The sequence below is a fragment of the Manis javanica genome, chromosome 17, assembly GCF_040802235.1.
Source record: "Manis javanica isolate MJ-LG chromosome 17, MJ_LKY, whole genome shotgun sequence".
NCBI classification, from domain to species: Eukaryota; Metazoa; Chordata; class Mammalia; order Pholidota; family Manidae; genus Manis; species Manis javanica.
Genome location: NC_133172.1, coordinates 2,408,376 through 2,426,196, shown reverse-complemented (window position 1 = coordinate 2,426,196; position 17,821 = coordinate 2,408,376). Strand labels below are relative to the sequence as shown.

The following is a 17,821-nucleotide window of genomic DNA, read 5'->3' as shown; positions in this document are numbered from 1 at the left end:
CCTAAGCCCTGATGGAGTTACAGCTGGTTCAGGGTCCCTGGAGAGCTACTGAGATTCCTGGGGCCGGAGCCTCAGGTGCTTGTGGTCAGTGGTAGCCACGCTGAGTTCAGGGAGCCACCAGGGCTCAGTGATGTGTCTGAGGACAGTGGCGAGCGCGATTGCTGAGGGGGCGCATGCTTATTAGCGCCCCTGGTGCCTCTGACCGCGGCTGCTCAGTGCTCCTTGGAAACCTGGGGCAGTCACTGCTGGTGGAGCTGAGGGGCCCGCAGGCGCTCCTGCCATCTTTGTCTGCTGGACCCCAGGGAATCTGCAGACCACCACCAAGGTGGGTGCCGCTGTCATGCCCAATAGGTGGATGTTGGCTTGTCCCAGGCCCTACGGTCCAGGGGCCTTGGGGGTATGGACACCTCTGTGTGGGCCCCCATTCCAATGCACCGGGCCAGGTCCTGACTAGGGTTCACATTGTCTGTAACTCCTTTTACAACTCTGCTTCTGAAGCTCTGGGGAAAGCTGTGCCAGGGCTGGGGAACCCTAAGATCATCCAGCCTTCACTCTTGCCCAGGAGATGCCCTGGCCCCAGGGCGAGGGGACGTGTACACTCCAGGTCCTGGGCTCAGAGAGAGCACCCAAGCCGGCCCCCCTGGCAGCCTCTGCCTCCATCCCCAGCAGTCCCCCTGCTGGAGCTCCCCTGGTGATCAGGGTGACCGAGCCTCCCTGGGGAGCTGGCCAACGTGAGGTGGGCTGGCTGTGAGCCTCAGAAACAGACAGGGAGATGGGCCCCTGACAGGTGGTGGATCCAGAGGAGTGTGTGTGGCCAGAGGTGGCGGCTGCTTCCTGTCCTGCCATGCGGTGGGTGGGTCAGGGTGGGCTCCCAGCCACCTGAGGGCGCTTGGAGGGCTGGGACTGGATGAGCAGGCCACCACTCAGTTGTGCAGGGCCCAGAGGCGCCGGGGCCATGTGGGTGGCTGGTTCAGGATCAGGTGCCAGGAGAGGCTTTTGGGCTCGCTGAGGAGGCTGGTGGCTCCACGCGGCTGCTTCTTCCCGGGCTGGACTGGGGGAGCGCGGAGATGGCCAGGGAGGGTGTGGGGCCATTGCCTGGATGGGTGCCAGCCCTGGGTGCCCGGGGCAGCACTGCCCCAATCTCGGGCTTCCCGGAGCCCTGGGGGCTGTGCTGCAGGGAGGCAGCGGCCCTCAACCCCCCGTTTACCCGGGCCCTGGAACAACAACCTTGATAAGCCTGGGCTTCGTGACTCCACACCTTGGAGGCTTCCGTTGCTTCGAAAGAAGCGGAGGCAGTAACGTGATGGATGCCTCGGTTCACTCTACTGGGAAGGTTTGCAGCTGGTCCTCGATTGTCTCGACTCTTCCTCCTGGAGGAGACAGACCACAGCAAGACCTGTCTGACGGCAGCGGGCTTGCAAGTTAGGCTCATCGCTGCCCGAGTGTTTCCCTTTCTGCTCCTCACAGCGCACGTCCGCCACAGGCCCGTAGGCGTGTACCTCCTCAGGGTCTCTCGGGGGCGTTCTAGCCACCGCTTCTCAGTAGGAGCTGCTGGGTAAGGCCCCCTAGGCCTGCACACTGGTTGTGTAGGCACCTGACCATAGCTGAATGGGGGTGAGTGCGGCCAGCCACCCTGCCCCGTGGGGTCCCTTACACTACAGGCTTCTTTGTCTCTTGCCCCGGCCAGATGCTGGGCTCTGGGCTGAGCTGCCTGCACCCTTGGTGCTGCAGAGGGTTGTGTGGGTGCCGCTGAACAGGGCATCATTTCAGAGGGCAGAGGGGACAAGCACTCAACCACTCAACCAGGTTGTCTACGAGGCAGCTGGGCTGGGCGGGAGGGTGTGTGCACCCAGGAACGGCAGGTGGCACCAGAGACCGAGGCAGGTGGAGCTTGGAGTCCGTAGTGCTAGACAGGCCCCCTTGGGTGCAGGCTCTGCTGGACCTACCAGGTCATGCCCATCATACTCGTCCACCCACTCACCTTTCACAAAACTCAGACACAGCCCCTGCCAGCCAGCCCCACTTCCTCCCGATTACCCTCAAATGCTTCCTCCTGCAGACCCCACCTCTCCATAAAGATCCTGTCCCCCTGACTGGTCTCCTAGTGGAGTCCTTCCTGGCCACCATGCACCCACACCCCTGCTGTGCTGTCAGTGGGCGTATATGCCCTGTACCACGCTGAAGGGAACCCCCCAAACCAGCACCTAAGTCCCCAGCTTGGGTCAACAATCCCTGTTCTGAGGGCTGCCTGCTTGTGTTTGTAAATAAAGTTTTATTGGAACCCAGCCCCACTGGTTTTCCCATTGTCTGGCTGCTTGCACCCAGGAAGGCAGCACTGGGTGAGTGTGACAGGGACCACGTGGCCCTTGAACCTAGGATGTTCCCATGTGACTGGAAAGTTTGCTGCCTGCCCCTCTGTGTACCCTGTGGGGCCTCTCGGGCCACCACCCGCCTCATCTGAGAGCCCAGTGTCCCCAGGCCTGGGACAAGCACTCCCTGCCCCAGGGTTTCCAACACGCTTTACACTGGGGGATTTTTTTTCCCTGTCTTTGTTATCTCTTGAGTATGTCTTCATGTTTTCGTTTTACCTTTATGGCTTATTTAACTTTATGTGTCATCCATATTTTATATCAGCTTGAACAGTTATAATTTCCAAGAGTATATAACAGTCTTTAAAATACAAAATTTAATGGTGTTTTCTACATAAAAAAGTGTAGACAGTAGTGTCATGAGTGTGCACATACCCTTCAGGAACAATCTTGCCTTTGAGCCAGCATTCGCCCGGAGCAGGTTTAGTTCGATCTCTTTCCCCCTCACGTTTCCTTCTCCAGAGTGGTGGTGGCGGCCGGAGGTGATGTGGAGTCACTGCTAAGGGAGGAGCTGTGACGCAGCGCGCGGGGAGCACCTGCAGCCGGTGACCCCATGCATTCAAAGGGGTGGATGATGGCGGCAGAGCTCATGTTGCTGAATGGCTTCTGTGTTGCCTTTGGAATGTTCCAGTTGACAAAAGCTTGTCACTCCATCCAAACAACTAAATCTACTTAAACATTAACTCAGAAGGTTTTACAGTAAATATGGTTATTTGAGAGAGTGAACAACACGAAGTGTTAAAAGTGGCAGCATGGTGGATGCAGTTGGATCTCCATTCAGATGCCCTCTGCCTGGGTGGCTCAGTTGTCCTCACATCCTGGAGAGTCACCAGGCTCTAAAGAACTGTCCTCCGCTGCACAACATCCTGACAAGCCACAGTATAGAGAAAATATTTGTCTTGTAAGGGACCCATATCCAGTATATAAAGTACTCAAGGTAACAAAAACACCCCACTGCAAAAACAGGCCAAGACTTGAATAGGTGTTTCTCCAAAAATATACCAGTTGTCGATAAGTATATTAAAATATGCTCAACACACTAGTCCTGGGGAAGACACAAGTCAAAACCACAGTGAGATACCACTTTACTCTTGCTAGTATGGACATAATAAAAAAAATGGGAAATAAGTGTCAGGATGTGGAGAAACGAGCCTTTGTCCATTGCTGGCTGGAGAGTGAAATGACGCAGTAGCCGTGGGAAGCGCTTTGGCCGTCTCTCGACAGGTCCCACATAGAACCACCATATGACGTAGCAGATTCACTCTCAGGGACAAAACTAGAAGAATTGAAAGCAGGGACTCTGCTTGTACGCCGGTGTTCACATCGGTGTTATTCACAGCGGTCAAAAGGTGGGGGCCACCCAAGTGTGCGCCCTCAGGTGAATGGAGATAAAATGTCACGTGTATGGAACTGAATGGATAAGGCACATGGACAAATACTGTGTGGCTCCGCTTGAGCGCAGTAGTCGGAACGGACAAAATTAGGAAGTGCAGGGTAGAGGCTACTTGGAGCTGCAGGCAGTGGGGGAGAGGCGTTTCTCTGGAAGGGTACTGAGTTTTGGGGATAATGAAAACTTGGATGGGCAGTAGTGATGTTACATTGTGAATGTGGTTAATGCCATTGGCTTGGACATTTATAAATGGCTAAAATAAACATGATATGCACATTCATAGAAAAAAGGTGATAAAAAATGGTTAACAAATGATTACTAAATACAGTATCATGGATTGTATAGAAGCTGACTTCTGTTTACCGTTTCAACTTATTTCAGCAAATGAAGAGCAGAACCTAGGAGTTCTGTGATCCCTAAGGATCAGCAAAAAGGGGCTAACTGAGGAAAAAGTAAAGCCAAAGTGTCAGCACTTCATTAACCATAGTTGGGTGTCTAGGAAAACAGTGATATAAAAAGCAAAAGTGGAATTCATCATGTAGAAGACGATGAAGGTGACCACCAGCATCAGGATGGTGTGGGCAGCTCTGGTCTCTGCGGAGCACCTGTGGGGGCCATTGGGGGTGTGAATATGCTGCACCCTCTGGTGATGTCTGTGGAGCAGACCCACCATGGAGCCGCTGCCCCAGACCATGAGGCCAATAAACACGGCATCCAGACAGGACCACAGGATGATCATAAAAACCCTGGGACTCGAGGATGAGCAGAACCACCTGCCCTGTGTGTCAGTAACATTTCCTGTGTTCTGTGCACCAGTGACTTTCGGGAATATTAATCAGCAAACACCCAACAGACACAGCAGGAAGGACCAGGGACCTTGGGGACTATCCTGAGCATCATCTGCTCCACTGTCCCAGGGATGAGTGTGAAGAACTGGTAGGTGCTCAGGACACACATGCAGCACAGGGTGGAGCTGCGAGCTACTCTGTGTGTATAATATACAACTTTACACCCAAGACTGAAGGGGTTGCTCAAAAGAAAAGCCGCCATTGTGTGGGGAATCCCAGAGGAGAGAAGAGCCAAGAGATTGGCCAAGGCCATGTGGGTGAGAACCACGTGTGTGGGTCTCTGCTTGTGGCCACGTAACATGGGGGAGACATTATGGAAGAAGAGGGTGACATTGGCCAGCGTCCCAACTCCAATCTGTAACAGAAAGGTGGTTTTCAGAGCCACTTCCCCTGTGGTTCTTAGGACATGTTTCTGAAAAAGCCTGAAGACAAAGGTGGCTGTGCTGGTGGTAACGTCAGCAGCCTTCTTACATAATGAGCATTGGAAAGGATCCTCTCCCTTCTGCAAAGGAGACTCTTCTAACTCCTCCCAAACAGCTGTACCTGGAGAACGTACACCTGACACCAGTTATTTCTTAAACCCTTATTTTGTATTCAGTCCTACTATTTTCTGACTCCAGAATGCACAGTCCGTGAAATGAGGAGCCATGTCTTTTGTTCAGCAATGCAGCTGGCCCTGCATTGTTCAATGTAGTGGTAGTACATGACCTGTTCTGCTCATAGTTGTGCACCAAGGGGCAAAGGCACGTGCTATGCCCCTGAGAATTCATGGTCACCCTGCCTATTATACAAATGTCTTATCTAAAAACATGATATGGCAAGTCCAAAAGTATTGTTAACATTTCAAGATTAATTTTAATAAACATTCGAAGGCATACTACTTCAAGTGGATCATAAAATACTCAAAAGCTCAGTGTTAGATTCTGGTTTCTCATTCTTCCCTTAAGAAGCTTGCATGTCACCACTTGGTCCTAACAACGAGGTAACTGACTAGACCGAGTACACTCAGAGCCACGAGAGAGGAAGGACACGGGACGTCAGTACCTCAGAGACTGGAGAGAGGCAAGATGAACATGCAGGAAGGCTTCCTGGAGCAGACCTGTGAGCAGAAACCTGCAAGGACAGAGAGTAGGGAACACACTCCATGTGCAGGAAGAGCTGCAGGTTCAGTGTGTAAGGTCTGAGAGTTCGAAACTCCATGCAGACCAATGAATGGGACAGCCATTGCCCTGTGAGTGTAACTCCGTGAATGGACCAGGTTCTCCAGTAAATACCAGAGTGACAACTCAACATGCATCTGGCACATACAGGGAAAAAGCATTTTGAAGTATACCAGGCTCTCTGCTCTTCATAACAAGGCCTGCCCTCAAGAAAATAGCTACCTGAGGCCTAACCTGCTGGCGTGTCCCCAGAGCCCACCCGATCTGAGGACGGGGAATACTCAAGTCCAGACCCCTCCACCCAGCCCGTCCTACAACGCAGGGGACAGCAAGGCTGACAGGCATCAGTGCGTTCACAGGCCTCATCTTAGGAGAGCAGGCGCTTCCCCTCTCGCCACTCCTCCCACTCGTCTGCATCATACCTCCCCATTGGGAAAAACAAAAGCATACTAAAGGCACAACAGCGTGAGATGGAGGAACCACCGGACCCATGGGGAGTGATGTTAGAATCATTAGACCAAGGTTTAAAGCAACTGTAATTAATATGCTCAGGGCTCTGGTAAGGCAGACAGCGCACAGGAAGGGCTGACAGTCACAGCAGAAAAACGGAATTTCTCAGAGCCAGGAAGAAGTGCCAGAGGCACATAGTGGTGTGACAGAAGAGTCCCTACGATGGGCTTGTGATAGGCTAGGCTCTTCTGAAGAAAATTCTGAATATGACGGTGGGTCAGTGGAGACCCCCAGATTGAAAAGCAAACAAGGGAGACGGGAGGAAACACATCACAATGTCCCTGCACTGTGGGGCGACAACCAAAGGGGTGACATTCATAATGGGATCAGAGGGGAGAAAAGCGAAGGTACAGCAGAAATACATAGAACCATAGTTTTTATTTATTAAAACCCTCCAGTAATGTCAGCACCGAAGCCCAGCTGAGGAACCCTGGCAAACACCAAGGAGGAGAAATGCAAAGGAAACCGAAACCAAAACAAAACAAAACATGGCCCCCGCCCCAGACATAATATCGGGAAGTGTAGGACATTGTAGAGTAAAACAATTCTTTAAAATGTGTAAGAGAAAACACCTTTCCTACAGAGGAGCAAAGAAAAGATTTATATAAAATTGCTCCACAGAAACAATGAAGCAGAGGGGAGTGGAGTAAAGTATTAGTGTTGAGACAAAAATCCCACCGACACGGTCCCTGGGCCCTGTGACATTATCCATCAGAAGCGAAGGAGGAGTCAAGGCTCAAAGGAAAATGGGGTTTGGTGCCCTGGGCCTGCCGCGCAGGACGGTGCAGGAAGCCCTTTGGAGGCAGGAAGATGCCGTGGGTCAGAGACGGGTCTACACAGAGAAAGGAGGGCTTTCATAGGGAAGAATGAGTTGAAATGTTTCATTTCCTGCTGTTAATGTTAGTGAGATGTTGGCTCAAAGTAATAACATCCACAATGGGTGAGCCTGGGTTCCCTGTTTGCTGAGCGTCCTTACCCGCCCTGACGGCCCCAGCGCTGCCTCCCCGCCTTCCCCGATCAGCCCCTGCTGGACAGACTCCTAGGAATTGTCATTTCTCACTCTCTGTGCTGCAGTGGCCTGAGCAGTTTCATAATCTCTGGAGTGGATGGACGGCTTCCCTGTGAGAGCAGAGCTGACTCTCAGTCCCAATTCTGTACACCCCAGGGCCCCCCAACATGCCCCTGACTCCTCGAGAAGGTAGGCGCTTCATGCCCTTCTCCATGTGGCCCTGCCACCTTCCTCTGGGCTGTGGGTCCCTGGGGGAGGGATGTGGTCACCCAGAGGTGGCACATACTATGGGCACACATCATGCACAAACAGGGCCTCACACCAGCCATCCAGGCAGAAGGCAGACAGACACACCTGCCCCGCACAGACCCTGAGCGCCGCCCCACAGTCACGCAGGCCCCAGCACAGCCAGAGCCAGGGGCTCCCACGGAAGGTGGCCTGTGCCACCCCAGGACCCCACACCCAGGGCTTGCTGCCCAGGGGCCGTCTCCACCCTCAGGCCTGGGGATCAGCGTGTGCAGATCACTCCCCGTGTCCTTGGGCGAGTGAGTGTGAACCGTTCCAGAGATAACGGGGGACTCTGAAGCCCTACCTCTGCCACTTCCCTGAGGACACAGCTGTGCTTCCGCTAAAACAAACCAAAGGGCATGTGTCTGTCCTGGGAGCACCGTTTGCCCCACTAGCCTCCTGTCGTCTCTGGGGTTGCGACTGCAACATATGCGTCTTGGGGAGACAGACATTCAGACAGATGTGCTTGGCCCAGGGCACATTTACCATATTTCCAAATGCACTGAAATCAGTCATCACAGAGCTTGTGGGTCTAACTCCCATTTCTCATTAAATTAAAGCCCTGTGCGTGGCTTATTCCCAACATTCACACCATATTCAAAATCCACCCGACCCCCCCTGCCTCTAACTCTTCCCTCCCCCGACTGGCATCTCAGGTTTGGGACGCACGGGGGCCATTCATACGTTCAGCTGCATGGATACAAATGTGAGCTGCACTTACACACAACGCAACACACACACAACCACACGGACACCTGGGCAGAAATCCCTGAGATGCTGCATCCCCCAAATGGGATTCCAAACAGGCAAATGTGTGCCCACCATCTCCTGCCCATTCAGGCCAGAAGGGCAGCAGAGCACCTGGTAGGGGTCCCTGTGCTATCATGGGACCCCCGGCCAGGCTCTGTGTCCTTCCTGGGGAGACCCCTCCCTGCTGGCTCCCTGACCGCGGGGAGGCACCTACCTGCAGGCTCTGCTCCTGAGCTTCTGCAGGGACGTCACTCAGGAGGGGCCGTACTTATAGGGCAGGGCTCCCGGACCTGACGTCCCCACGGGGGCGCCTTACCACGTCCTGGCTAGTCCTGGAGACACCGTCTGCTCGGAGGCTCAGGGCGTCTCCAGCGAGCAGCGAATCCCACCCCAGTGCCGTCACCCTCCAGCCTGGCGGGCGATTAGTGACAAGTGCTGGCAATTACTGGAAAGTCTCCGTGAGCCGCTGAGCAGAGAGAAAGTTTCCCGTTCCCGTGGGGGCATCCGGTCAGGGTGGAAGCGGTAACCGGGTGGCAGACACGCAGTGCACAGGGGCCCCCCTCACTGTGTCCTGGGCTTCCCCTCCGAGTCTGTCCCCGTCCCAGACGCGATCCACAGGGCGAGCTCACTGATCATCAGCATATGATCTGGGGGCTGGTCGTCCCAGGAGGTTGGGGTCCTCGGCCCTCGCTCCTTAACAGTTTGAGACTGAGATTCCCCCCCGGGCGCAGTGGCCGTGGTCCCCCTCCTGCTCCCCTCACCGCTCTGCGCCCCAATCCCACCAGGGGGCAGGGGGTCCTGTCCTGTGAAATGTCCTGGGAACTGCGCTTAACCATTTCAGAAGGAGAGAACACACTATCCTGAGAATGCTTTTCTTGTTATGGGTGTGGCCCCTCTTTTATTGTCATTCTGAATTAGAACGGGAGGGGTGTGTTTTGTGGTGAATGTGCAGAGACTGTCCCACCAAATACTTAGCAACAATTCAGCCCTCGGGACACGGACATGGCTGGTTTCAAATACCTTTACTCACGTGTGTACAAGCGCCTCATATCACACTCACTGGATCAGAATTGGGTCCTCAGAGTAGTGTTCTCTCCATGACGGGCAGGTCCGCCTCCAAGTTTGGTTTCACGTACATGTGTTTTCTCTGAAAAGAAAACAAAACTAAATGAACAGAACAGCAGCTGAGTCATAGATGCTGAGATGGGACTGCTGGTTACCAAGGGGGAGGGTCAGGGTGGGGTCAACACAGGCAGAGGCGATACAGGGGCACAAAGTCTCAATCATGATATAAATCAGTCACGGAGGTGAAAGTGCAGCATAGAGAAGAATTTGATAAGAAATACATATCGCAACATTAGTGAATGTTATATGTTGTTGATGTAAATGTTAGCAAATAGGGTAAAAGTCTATTAAGTCTTTTCTGAGCAACAGTTCATTGCTCAGAAAAATTGAAGTGTGAATAGTTTCATAAGGTATTATAAATCTATGTTACTGTATTAAAATAACTAAAAGATATACAAATCCTGATCTTCTGGTTTGATCAAAACTATGCATAGAAAAGTCAAGAGAAATACATAAAAACAGTGACAGTAGTAAATTCAGTAGTGACTTGACTTTCTTTAAGTCGCACAATGGACAGGCAGGGCAGGTATAACGGATGGATGAATAACAGTTGAGTAGGAACTTGCAGCAGACAGGATAGGATTGCCATATTTAAAGGGAAGAGGTGGTCAACTCTGTGGCCCAGGGTTTGGAAAAGTGTTTTCTGTAGAAGACTAGAGAGTGAATGAGGCTTCTGGGGCTATCAGTCTTCATCTCTGAAGTGACTTGTCAACTGTGTTGTAGCAAGAAAACAGAGCCACACCTACTCGATGACATATTAACCATGTGCCAGTGACACTGAGTATTAAATTTCAAGTTTCATAGAACGTTCACACATCGTGAAACATTACTTTTCTTGAGATTTTTTTCAGCCCTTTGTAAGCATAAAAACCACAACTGGGGAGAGAGCTGGATGTCATTCTCTGACCGCCCTTGGCCAAGTCCTGCTCGAGCTTGTCTTTCTTCTGTGTGGGAGCATGGATCCAGTTTTTCGAAGCTAGGAAAGCAGATTGGAAATTAATATTGCCAACAAGTGAAAGCTTAACAATATTGTGGGTACCACAAAATGAGTCTGTGCATCCAGAGCAGAGAGGCATCAGCAGTGCCTTCTGTCTTTACCATTCCTTTCTTCAAAGTCTCCAGCAGTTCTTACAGTGTGATCAGCAAACTAACTGTGTTAGACTGATAGCATTTTAAAACCAAAAAGAATTTTAGGATTAAACTTAGTCAAGCACACCATACCAAACAATGAGGAAACCAAGATGTAGAAGTAATTTCTATTAACGTGACGTAGCCAGTGATTGATTTGCATATGTTGAACCATCCTTGCCGTAAGGTTATCAGTTAATGAAAATGGGAGTCTGATTTTTCTCATGCCCTGTTCTGTGTGGTTTATCCTGTATTCCACCTTGTGCATTATTTCAGGTACTGTTGATTTCCTATTCCCAATAAGAAAGTTGTGGGTAGAGATTTGGGGCTGTGGCAGCAGAAGACATTGAGGTGTGTGTAGGTTTTGGATGGGTGGCCACCTGTGGTCCACTTTCAGAAACGGAGCTGTCATCTAGTGTGAAAAAATGGAGCAACTTTTAAATTCTTTGAAGGGGTTCTTTGAAAATGTCCTTTTCCTCAAATGTCTGTTTTTTCTTTTTGGCTCAGAAAGGAGAAATCTAGATCATAAAGGTATGTCCTGTTCAGAAGACAGCAGCACTATGGGCTGGGAGCTCCTGAGCTGGGGCACCAGGAGACTTGGTCAGAGCAACCAACTTAATTAAATTCCTGTTTGTTTGTTTCTTACTTCATTTTGGTGGGGATAGACAGGTCAAGGAAAACATAGAAGATTCTGAGGAAATCTTTTATTTCTATAATTTTGCTTCCTCTGGCATGGAAGTCTATAAGGACCTGCCTTTGGAAAAATAACTCTTGTTTTTTTTAACTCTAGCCTTTCCTTTGTGCTCAGCGGTTTGAAGTAAATAGACTTAATGCTGTAGACCGGGGATCAGCAAACTTTTTCTGTTAGAGAGTAAATATTTGGAGCTATGTGGGCCATGTTCTCTGTTGTGACTACTCAGCTCAGCTGTTGTGCCCCAAGAGCAACTGCAGATGATATATGAATTAATGAGTATGGCTGTGTTTCGATAAAACTTTATTTGCAAGTTCAGGAAGTTGGCTCATGGACTGCAGGTTGCTGTCTTCTCCTGTAGACCCCACACACTCTCTGTCGTCCTTAACAAATCCCCTTGAGTGTGACTTTCCATTCCTTCCGTTGCCTACCCCTTCCTGTGTTGGGGCCTCTTCTCTGAGGTCTTGCAGGGCATATAAAACTGTGTTTGTTTATCACAGGTCCGTTTGAGTTTGAAAGCACAGATGCATATTATCTTTATTCTAAAATCATCATACTGATTGGAACATTGTTAATGCTCCAAAACTACTGAATGAATAAAATTGGAATTTTCTAGTAACTGCTCAATATCTAAGTATTCAATAAATAATCACTGAATGTGTACTGTCAGTTGGGCTTCTAACGTGGTTCAGTGAATCAGTAAACAAAACAAATATTCATGTCGTAATGGATTTTGTACTGGCTATGGGGGAAACAGGAAATCAAGACATAAGAAAGCTGTGTGTCATGCCAGACCGGGGGCCAGGAAACGATGGCCCAGGGGACGAAGCTGGCCATCTACCTGTTGTGTAAGTAAAGTTTTATTGGAACACAAACATTGATCCACATGTCTATGCATGCTTTTGTGTTACCATAGCAAAGTTGAGTTATGGTGACAGAGACTGCATGGCCCACAAAGCCGTAAATATGTAGTATCTGGCTCTTTATAGGAAATGGTTGTCAACTCCCACATCGGACAGTAATAATTGCTATGGACTTTTTCGGTTTGTTTTTTGAAGTTGATCAGGACATGTGATCAGAAGAGCTGATGGCAGGGCGTGGCCATCTTAAGCAATATCAGCAAGTATAACCCTCAGTGACAAGGAGAAATTTGAACGTCCTTGGAGGAGGTAAGGGACTGCGTCACACGGATGAATAGAGGGCTGCTTTCAAGGAGAATGCACAGCCAGTGTGAAGGCGTGAGGATGGGACACTCTGCTTGCTCAGGATACAGTCGGGAGGCCGGTGTGTTGAGGCAGTCAGTAGAGCCGTAGTAGATGAAGGTGTGGGAGAGGTGACACGACGTGGGGGATCACACGGGAGCAAAAAGGAGCATCTTCGCAGTGGACAGGGCCTGCACCTCAAGTGGGAGGAGGTGGTGCAGTCCCCTTTGTTATAAAGACAGTTCGTTCAGTTTCCACAGCGACGCTGGTTTTTGACGTGAGTACTGGGAGGTAGAAAAATGAACATCGGAAGAGGTTGTCTAAAGTAACTCAGCTGACCTCAAGTTCATTATCACAGAAACATGGATTAGAAATGATATCTGTACCCAGCTAGCTGCATCTTTGGACAAAACTGCTAAAGCATTCTGGACTTGGTTTCCCTGTTTATAAACCCAGATGGTAAGGGTCCTGTGGCTGCTGTGAGTTGATACACATTTAGAGCTTTGAATGCAGCCTGGTTTGTTATAAATGGTCTACGTACGTGACTGTTACTCTTTTTCTCATAGTCACGTCTTTGTTGATGCCATGAGATGAGGCCAGGAACACTTTCCACTTTGAGACAGGTGGTCGTGGTTCCAGCTCATGTATATCTTTTGCAGGCTGAATGGCTGTTTTGTCAAAGTGGTGTCTGTGCAGATACTGCCTCAGCTTTGAGTGACAATCTGACCCTCAGGATCCTGGAGCTTGCAAGCAATAATATAGGGGCTGCAGGGGTCGAGCTGTTGTGTAATGCTTTGAGACATCCGAAATGCAAGTTAGAGAACATTGGTTAGGTATCTGGTGGGGAAGCTCCCTCTCTGGAGTTTGGAGAAGCCGAAGAAGGGTTAATACCAAAGGAGGTGGGCTGGGGAATGAGAACTCTCAGGGAGCACGGTCTGGGGTTGGAGGCGCTGCTGTACTCGCTGGTAGATTCACGTTTACTGAACCTTGTGAGGAGGGTGTTTGGTGAACATCCAGTCCATACCTGTGTGCTCTGCCGGCCACTTCTCCCCAGGGACTGGGTCCCGTCTCCCTCACGCGCGTCCTGCTAAGAGCTAGAGGAGTGCATGTTACCGGGCCTGCCGTGAGTCTCTTGCTTCCGTTCTTAGCAGCAGCAAAACTCCGAAAATCTCAGTTTGCTTGGAGATGAGCTGGGTGATGAAGAAACTGCACTTTTCTTGAGGGCTTAGGACACACAGACTGTATACTCTGCACAGCTGCGCAAGACGGATGCTCTTTTCGTAAAGTGATGGGGAAAATTCTGTGGTGAGATGGTTCAGGGCACATGAGATGCTGATGACTCCCAGTGTCAGCTACAGATACCTAATAAATAGTTAGAACAGTCTTTGTTGGGAGATTAACACTACATGTAGAATGCTTAGAACCTAGGACCCGGTCATGATAAGTAAAAACGAACAATTCTATTACTTGTACCTGACATGGGATTAAAATTATTGTATATTTATGTATTTTCTGTCTTCCTACCTTCCCCTGTTTGGATGCATCTGTTATTTCTAGAAAAGGAAAAAAGGTTCATTTCTCAGCCTGCCATTGTGTAGCTCCAAATCCTGGGTCTTCAATTCCTTCTTATAAAGCCCAGATTCTCCTCCTTTCTGTATCAGGTAACTATTGCTGCAGAACAAATTACCACAAACTCAAGGCTTAGCAGCACATGTTTATTATCTCAATCTGTGTGGATTGGGAATCCAGTCACAAATTAGCTGATCCTCTTCTTTGAGGTCATTCACAAGAGTGCAATCAAGATGACACCCATGGCTGAGGTCACATCTTAAGGCTTGACTAGGAAATAGTCTACCTGGAGGCCCATGTGTTGTTGAAAAGCTTACTCCTGTTGGGGCATTGGACTGAGGGCCTTAGTACCTAGATGGCTGTTGATTGGAAGTGACCCTCAGGGCCTTGCTATGTGGGCCTCTCTAAGACGGACGCTTACTTCATTAAATTCTGCAGGGCAGTAGCTTGTTAGCAAGGCAGCAGGAACATTCTTATGTAAGCTCGCCAAGGGACGGTCATCTCATCACTCTGCCTATTGGTTAGGGGCTAGAACAGGTCCCACCTCTACTCAAGAGCGACCACTATAGGTGAGGATCATTGCAAATCATCTCAGAGGCTGCCAACCACAATTTCCATTCACACTGTGTCCATGGATCTAGAAACGGACAATATTTAGCATTCCATTTCTACCTGCTTTGTTTTCTTTTTTCAGGTTTTCATTGGGTCAGTATTTTCCCCCAGATTTATTGAGATATGACTGACATATAACATTGTATAAGTTTAGGTGTGCAGGGTAATGACTTGATATGTTGTGAAATGATAACCACAGTAAGTTAGTTAACATATCCATCACCTTACATTGTTACAATTTTTCCATGTGTGTGGTGAGAACTCTTAAGATCTACTCTTAGCAAATTTCAAGAATGCAATACAGTATTGTGAACTATAGTCATCACATTGTACATTACATACCGAAGAACTTATTCACCTTACAAATGGAAATCTGTACTCTTCACCCATCTTCAACCATTCTCCCCACCCTCAGCCCCTGGCAACCACCATGCTGCTCTGTTTCTATGAGTTCAGTTTTTCTAAATTTCACATATGAGTGAGATCATACAGTACTTGTCTTTGTCTGACTTCTCACTTAGCATGATGCCCTCGAGGTCCATCTATGTTGTCTCAAACGGCAGGATTTCTTTCTTTCTATGGATGAATAATAGTTCAGTGTGTGTGTGTGACATCATTATCCATTCATCTGTTGATGCACACTTGGGTGTTTCCATGTCTTGGGTATTGTCAGTAATGCTGCAGTGAACATGGGGGTGCAGATGTCTCTTTGAGATACTGATTCATTTCCTTCGAGTATATACCCAGAAGCAGATTGCTGGATCATATGGTAGTTGTATTTTTAACTTTTATCGGACTTCCATATTGTTTTCCATATCTCTGCACCAATTTACATTCCCACCAACAGTGTAGAGGGGTTACCTTTTCTCCACATCCTCACCAACACTTGATCTCTTGTCTTTTTGACAAGACATCCTTTTCTCTCTCTCTATGCCTCAGCTTCTTTGTAGTCCTGTTCTCTAATTTTTATTTCATTTACTGTCTCCTGTACTTCATCTAATCTGCTTTTCAATCTCTCCATTGCATGTCCCATTTCAGATACTGTGTTCTTGAGCCTTTGTGTCTCATTCCTGAAAGGTGGGGGGCAGCGTCTCCCTGTGGCTTTGATCCGCATTTCCCTGCTCATCTGTGATGCTGAGCACCTTTTCACGTGCTTGTTGGGAATTCAAATATCTTCCTTGGAAAAATGTCTACTTTTAAGTCAGATTATTTTTGCTCTTGAGCTGTATGAATTCTTTACATATTTGGGTATTAACCCCTTAGCACAGAGTTGACAAATATTTTCTCCCATTCCATAGGTTGCCTTTTCATTTTGTGGGTTGTTTCTTTCGCTGTAAGGAAATTTTTTGTTTGATGAATTCTCACTTTTCTTTTGCTTTTTTGCCCATAGTGTGCTATCCATAAAATCTTTACCAAGACCAATATAAGGTCCTTTCCTTTTTTTTTTATTTCTAGGAGTTTTTGAGACTATTTTGAACAACCGCTTTGTTTTCTTAAAGGAAAACAATTTTCATGTTTCTGAACATTCAACTAGACACAAAGTACAAACATGCTGGATTTTTACCATTGATCAGGTGCAGAGAGGGCGATTCATTTCTCAGGTGCCCCCAGTTTAATCAACTGGAACATGGGGATGTTTATCTTAGAACTCTGGCAGTTTAAATTAGATCACAAACTCAGTGTACTTAGGACTCCATATGAGTTGTTTTCCCTTATCTTCTCTAAATACTTTTTTACAAATATGGATATTGAGCAAAACTTTGAGATGCATAGAAGGGCCCCCTCAAACACTGCACGCTTTCTTATATTCGTTCTGCTCTTTATTTTTCCCCAAGGCTTTTCTCATCTTCTTATATACCATAGAATATGTTTATTCTGATTATTGCATCTCCTTCCACTAGAATATAAGTTCCCTGGTGGCAGGGACTGTTCCCTCACTTCGGTGTTGTATCCTGGCACCCGGGCATTCAATAAAATCAAATGGAAGAAATGAATATATTTCAGGTTGTAAAGATATTTTTACCTACATGCTAACTGGGACATTCACATCTATAGGGGGCACAAATGAAATATGACTATGAATCCCTGTCCTTGATTTGAAGAGACTGAATCAAATGTATGAGCATGGGCCCTGGAGTAAGTGCCCCTCTGTTCTCTAGCCATATACACATATTTTAGATAAAAGTTTGACCCTCAGTGCTGTAGTCTATAACGGCATTGATGGTTTCATGCATTGTGAGGGTGTATTGATATATGCATGTAAAGCATTGAGTGCCCAGTGTCAATGGTCACCATTAACTTCAAACTACTCTTCCGCTGGGCTTCTTGCCTCATGCTCCAAAGCATAATGGAGAGTTTTCTATCTACCATAGTGACGGCTTTGAGTCTAGAGAAGGTTTCCCTCCTCCTCAGAGGCAGCCTCCCAGATGCAAGACTCCCAAGAATTCCCAAAGAATGATGCATGGGGATGAGTCACTGACGCAACAAAGTTGAAGCAGAGCATGTGACATTACGAGAACCTTCCCTGGGTATTTTCTCAGACTTCAAATAAATTACATGCATGCAAAAACCATGAAGTTGCTGATGACGGCAAAAGAGGAAAATACCAGACTGGTCTTCACGGATCCATCTTGGGCTAACAAGGAAGGCAGGAAAGACAGCGGTGATCTTGGTGATACATGTTCGCTCTGTCAGTTTCAATGATACCCAACTTTACTTGGCATTTCATCTGTTTCCACATGCCCAGAAAGTTTAGGCTCGAACCATAGTGTGTCAGAAATGCCTTCAATCATATTCATAAAACGTGTCTGACCCAGATGCAGGAAAAGTCGAATTTTGGCGTGTCATTCCTATTGTTCTGTGACTCGATCAAGTCAACCACTTCTTACACTGTTCCCAAGAGTAATGAAAACATCATATGAAGTAATAAAAGGTCCAAATGCATGGAGAAAAAGTATGAAGTACGATTCCTTTATCAGTGGGCAATATGAATTGGGGGAAATGAATCGAAGCCCCACGGTCCTTTCACAGCTAGTAGAGTCGTCAAAAGGGTATCTTTTGAAAGAAGCCTGTATCTCACCTTTCTTCCTTTGTGCTGCCGTGTCAGCTCTCTCGTCCCTGATCCGCTTATGCCTTAACTGGTACCTGGTCCTGGATCTCACCCTCTCTGC

General features: G+C 48.4%; 1 long non-coding RNA gene and 1 pseudogene across 1 annotated transcript; both read right to left on the bottom strand.

Moving 5' to 3' along the window:
* Positions 1 to 3,098: 3,098 nt before the first annotated feature.
* Positions 3,099 to 9,363, bottom strand: LOC140847022 (uncharacterized). The gene is made up of 3 exons (XR_012126606.1): positions 8,539 to 9,363; positions 5,652 to 5,720; positions 3,099 to 3,235 (listed from the first exon to the last, which is right to left on the bottom strand). It is a non-coding gene; the product is annotated as an uncharacterized lncRNA (long non-coding RNA).
* On the bottom strand, positions 3,438 to 5,175 carry LOC118973793 (vomeronasal type-1 receptor 1-like; annotated as a pseudogene).
* Positions 9,364 to 17,821: the final 8,458 nt, after the last annotated feature.